This window comes from Aegilops tauschii, chromosome 2 (assembly GCF_002575655.3).
Source record: "Aegilops tauschii subsp. strangulata cultivar AL8/78 chromosome 2, Aet v6.0, whole genome shotgun sequence".
NCBI classification, from domain to species: Eukaryota; Viridiplantae; Streptophyta; class Magnoliopsida; order Poales; family Poaceae; genus Aegilops; species Aegilops tauschii.
This window is the reverse complement of record NC_053036.3, coordinates 526,456,451-526,462,632: the sequence shown is the minus strand read 5'-3', so window position 1 is coordinate 526,462,632 and position 6,182 is coordinate 526,456,451. Positions and strand designations below refer to the sequence as shown.

At 44.8% G+C, this 6,182-nt stretch overlaps 1 pseudogene; it reads right to left on the bottom strand.

Moving 5' to 3' along the window:
• Window positions 1-520: 520 nt before the first annotated feature.
• Window positions 521-5,855, bottom strand: LOC141020623 (serine carboxypeptidase-like 19; annotated as a pseudogene).
• Between the last annotated feature and the right edge of the window lie 327 nt (window positions 5,856-6,182).

The window sequence follows — 6,182 nt, the reverse complement described above, 5'->3', positions numbered from 1 at the left end:
GTAAAATCCACAAATCATGTGATGCAAACTGCATCAAGAATGATGGTTGGATCATGACAATGCCCTTTGTATTAACATTCCCATTGCGCAGGACGATTCTTCCATGTTCAGTGCATACAGTCAATGGATCTGAGCATACGCGGCCAACCTCTCTCTTCACTTTTTACCAAAAGCCTCTCGGTATCTTTATCAGTGGGTGCCCTCAAGTACTCCAGTCCAAATATCTCGATCATGCCTTTGGCGAATCTGTGCACACACTCGAGGATGAGATCTTCCCTCGATGCAGACATTGTCATCGATGGCATCAGTAGGACATCCATATGCAAGCACTCGCAAAGCCGTTGTAATCTTCAACAATGGAGTTGCACTTGCTTCTCCTATGGCATTCCTTCTGAATTGAAACGAACGATGATGTTTCTCCGCAGCTCTTGCAAAGGTGTTGATGAGATCCGGTGCATCTGTAATCACTGCCGAGAATATATCGTGGGATATGTTTCGTTCAGAGCAAAGTAATCCCGCACTAGATCATGACGACCCTGAAGGATGCGACCAGTCCGAGAACCATGCCTCGGTCTCCTAAAATCCTCCTCTCGAATGATCGCGGTGGGCACCAACTCAAATCAACAGCTTCTTCATCCTCCTCTAACGCAAAATCGTCCAAGTACAACTCCCACAACCTCTTCATCTACATATTGGAGTGTTTCATGATCAATTTTAGATAGTAATCAACAAACAACAGAGAAAAACTTGTTGGGCATAATTTGTTAAACACCTTGTGCGCGGGCAGGGTCGGAGACACGACGACCGACGATGAGCTCCAGCTATGGCCAAATGGCGGCAGAGGACCCCAGGTATGTTGCCTAGTAGTTTGCACACTGTTCAAGAATTCAACCGATTAATCAGTTAACGGGCCAGTTAATCGCTACTCGTAGGATGACCGAATCGAATAACACATATTCGTCTCGTTAACTTGTCAGGTTGATTACTTGCATGTGAGACCGAGTAATAGGTTGCCAGGCCGATTATTCGTTGCTATCCCATTAACTTCTCGGAAAACAAAGCTCAAATTTTTGGCTTGTAACCCCCTATCCCCCTCTCGCTCCTCAATAGCTAGGGTTTGACCAAATTGTAACATATTTTTGGTATATTAAATAACCGAGAGCATGAGAGTATGGTATAGTACATAAAAATATAGTACAAAAAAAAGATATATATTGCTAGGTTACTATTTAATTTACCGATTAATGGTCGACCGATTAATCCAGTTAATTTGCCGATTCACCGATTAATCGCTACTCCCAAGCCGACCGAGCAGCTACCGTTACCGATTTCCTTAACAATCCGCAGAGATAATTCCAGTGCTTGAAGGCAACACATGCGACCAGGATGTAGCGGCAACGACATCGGAGGTCAACAAGGCTGTTCTGGTGGCGTTAGCCGGAATGGGCTCGCATGTCAATCTTCTACAACATCTTTGATGTTCAGCGCTTCTGTTCCCGTCCAAAGTGGACCTTGGTGGCAGCAAAACTGCTGATTTTAGTACTGTGTAGTTTTTTTTCTTGTTTGAAAATTTGCGCACTGGGGAGATGACTCCGACGCAAAGTCAGGAACCCACATATTGCATCGATACATCCCCCATGAGCATGTTTGTTTTTGGGAACTATATGTGCAGGGTTTATTTTTCACAACGGAGAATACACATAGGCTAGAGTGGTTGATTCAGTATCCAACGGCTGAACATGGCCAAGCACCTGTCAGGCTCGTACTCAGGCGCCGTGTGACCACCACCCAGAAAACCAAAACCAAAGGCCAATTTACAACCGTGCATCCCACCAACACACGCAGAGAAGGTGGATAAATTTGATTACCTTCACGGTCACGAACGTCATGTTGTTAGAGTAAGTTATGGTGAATCTGCAAAGCCAGGGAAGAGAAAGCAGATGAATTACTGTCAGTGAGTGAAGTAAACAGAGCATGCAACCAAAATGAAACGATGACGAACCCGGCAGACTGGCCATGAAGATGCCACGCCCTCCATTTGTCGACAATGGGGAAGCCAAGCGACCTCACCCACGCCTGCGTCCCTAGGTGAGGCACCACCGAATCATGGTCGCCGCTGCAATGGACACCAAACAAAACCCCAATCAGAATTTCAGCTGGCTCGTATTCGCTTGATGCTACATTTTGAGATAATAAAATCGCCCTTTATCAAAAAATCCTTCAGCTGACTCACTCCAACCGATCCTAGTTTATTATGCAGTAGTAACAGGGCAAAATGTGAGGACCTGTATACAAGCGCGCGCTAGCCGTTGGCTGTAACGTTCCGGCGATACTTGATGCTGCTCAGGATGTCTCTGGTGTAGGGGACGCCGCCATCTTGGCACCTCACCCACTCGTCCACGGTGCCGTCCTTAATGCCGAGGGCGTCTTGGGTGCGCTCGTCGTTTGCCCAGAAATACGACAGGTAGTGGGCGTATTCCTGATCCATCGGACCATCGGGCATGCATCAGGTCAGTCCAATGAACGGGGAACACATACAGGCTAGAGGCATACACGCATGATGCTGACTTACAATACAGTCAAGTGGAGGGCGAACTGGCGGATGTTCCAGCCGTTTCCCCATTTTGATTCCAGCTGCTTCCTCGCTTAAGATCTTCCAGCTAGCACTAGCCGAATCGTCCATCTCCGCATGTGGTCCAGCAGATGAATAAACACATGTGATCAACAAAATATGCGGCGACATAAATTCAGAGAGGAGCTGCAATTGGAGTACTTGGTCATATACTTGCTTCATATCTATGGAGTAAACGTTATCCTGGGTAGCGGGTTCTTACACTATGGAAAGTATGCAAAGCTTTTGCACACAACACGTTTGTAGGATTCTTGTAGTCTTGTCCTTGGCAATGCCCCAATATCGTCTGTATATGAAAGAAATTTATACTATGATTAATATTTCTACCACAACAATTTTGACATATATAGTTGTATGAGCAGATTAACGGGAATAGTGGATACAGGTGAGGTTAATTACCTCATATAATTGATCTGATATTATACCGAATCCGTGAGCAAAAGGCACTTTGGAGCTTTCGTCGATCCTTTCACCTGTTGCCGGGTTACCTACTAGATAGCCCTGTTGGTGACGAAATGAATATTTATGGCATCAGATATATTAACACCACACTCACACTACCAAAGACAGGCATATATATTGCTAAGAAAAAGACATGCATATAGCTCTCTGTCCTCTACACATTTTTTTTGAAAAGGAGGATTACTCCCTGCCTCTGCATCAGGACGATGTATACAACCATGTGTGTTCTCTAGACATGCTACGAAAATATTGAAGACACGGGTTGCTAAGTAATGATTTTTTTTGCAGAACTAACTATAGCTGATTAACATGGTGTGCTTATTTAAACTGCAAAAAGATACTCCCTCCGTCCACCATTTTTGACACTATCATAATGTCAAAAATGGCTTTACATTTTGCGGTGGAGGGAGTAGATATGTTTAGGTTAGCCATAATTTAATGTTCTATATCGGCTAAAATGCATAGGTACACCATTGACCGTGATCCGCATAGGCAGTTACCAAGATCCGTCGTCTATGCTTCGTTAATTAATTCAAAGATGGCAATACCAAATTAAAGGATAGATACTTCTTGTCATGTTTTCTAGCATATTTTACCTTTACCAGTTAAAACATCATGTATATACTTAATGTGTGGGTTTACATGCTTCTTTCTAGGGATGAAAACTAGGCATAAAATTTTCGTCCATTCAGGGGAAAAACAAAAACAAAACATCAATACGTAATCGGAAATGGAATTTACATAACAGAAGCAGAATGAAAGTAAACGTATGTGGAGAAATTTTCACTTATCGCCATAGCCCATTTCATCCCAGCACATATACACTTTGGGAACAACTGATTCCTTTCACACGCAAAAAAATATCCACCACCCCACTAGTCTTGTGATCCTTGTCCCCCCGACTACACCTCCCACTCACATCCCCTAGGCATGCTCGCCGACACACCTCCTCGTCTGCTCGCTGGTGTACATTTTAATATCTTTGTTATTTTGAGTGTATTTTTCAATATGGTTGTCGGGGTTTTAAGTTCTGGTCACCTTTCAGTTTCGTATAGGTGTCTGCACCAGGTTCACTTTGTATTCGTTTTGGGCAATGTTGCTTCATATTTGTTTACAAGATTTTCATCTGTGTTTTGCTTGCGCTAACAAATAAAGAAACAAATGCAACCACACTTGGTTCATCTTTTTCCGCTCAGTTTTCATACCTACCGCTTAGGAATTTTGGGACTCCTAAGCTTTTAGAGTCCACCGGGAGCATCAGAGATATTGATTTTCCCCGAGAATTTGTAAAGATCGGAGATCGCCTCAAGACCAACCCTTGGCGGCTGAGCTCATACATTGTGGTTGAAGCTTAACCAGAAGAAGGTTGGACCTCTGTAGTCATTTTCGACTCATTGTGCCAAGCGTCTCCCACAGATAGTAGAGTTACTCTAAGGAATTTAACTTCTGTTTTAATCAACATCGGCTCTGAGTCCTTTTGGTTATTTTTATGACTTACTCATTTACTTGCTTAGTGGTGACCATTTTTTATCTTGTTGTTTTTTTGCTAGTTGCCATGTCATGTAGGCTGTCTTTGGTAGTTACACTTACCTAGTTTACATATCTAAAATTCCATAAATTAAAAATGTTGATTAAAACTTGCAATCTCCTAGTCAAACACCCCCACCCTAATCGACATCCCTGAACCTTTCATGATCCGAGAGAATGTTGAATCTCGGAAAGAAAGGACGATCCAGGAAGCATGAGGTATAACGCATCCGGTGCACTGGTGAATTAATACAAATTTTAGACAATCTCAAATATCTAAAGATGATCTACAACGTAGATATAACAAGTATATGCAATGTCAAAAAAAATAAAAAATCCAAATTTAAACACAACTTGAAAAACAAAAACAACAAATTCAACATTGTTTATGTTAACGGGTCAAATTTGTGCCTCCCCTTCAAAGTTTACCGGTAGGTTGTGGCCACAGACGGAGAAACTTATGTGTGAAAAATAGGAATACAACAGCTTTCGGGGTGAGTATCCAAATTATGAATGATTTTGCTTCTATGCAACAAGAATATGAAAACTACACATCACTGCGGATATTCAAATGCTATTTTCCTTTGTCATTTCACTAGTGGTGTTGCCACACCGAAGACAGTATTATGTGGCATAGCCAGTAGTGGGTGCTACTATATGTGTTGTCATCAACAAACACACATGTAGATTTATTGCTCCCTTTCATTGCCACATACTGCATTTAGCATGCCGTCTCTTTGAGAACCTATTTTCCTCTAGTTGTGGTCTAAGTTTCTCGTTTACTTGTTTCAGAGAAGACACACACAAAGCGCACAAGAGAGATAAAAAAGAAGACACAACTCGAAAATAAAAGATACTCTTGGAAACAAGTGCAACAACATTCCTATCAGTTATAACGACACATGCCGTGATGGGATACCATCCTCTTGTTTGTTTCCTTATGTTGACGTACTTGAGCGACATACCCAACATGGATGGCTCACCTCTCCCCCTCTTCCGCTTCCCCCTCTCCACCTCCCGTTCCTCGGTCGTCCTCTCCGCTGGCGCCGCCAGTGCTCCCTCCCCTTCTGCTCCCGGTGCTCTCCCTCCGCCCGCCCGCTCATCCTCCTAAGCTGGTCCGGTCTCCAACTGCTTCTAGGCGTTGGGGGATTGCCTGTACAACTCGGAGGATGACGCGGTGGCTGGCCCGTCGAGGCTCGTCGCCGTTTCACCGCCTCCTACCTCTCGGCGTCATCGTTTCGCGCTGGGCGGATGTGGCGGTGCTTGGCGTGGCGGGGGTGTCGAAGCCTGTTTGGTCGTCTGTGGTCCCCCGTCGTTCTCGTTGCTTTGGTAAGTTTGCATCTCGTTCTTCGGCGGCTGGCATCCTGGGCTCTGGCGCTCTGTCCCCCTCTCCTTCCCCTTCCCCGTGCTCACATTCTTTGTGCTCCCCCTCCTCCTCGCCGGATCAGGACTTGGTGGTCCAGATCTCGCGGTTGGCGCCGGAGGCGGTGGTGGAGGATGGGGCTGTTGTGGCCGCAACGCTAGGTGCGGGGTGTGTTGGGCCGGGGCTGTTGTCTGGGCC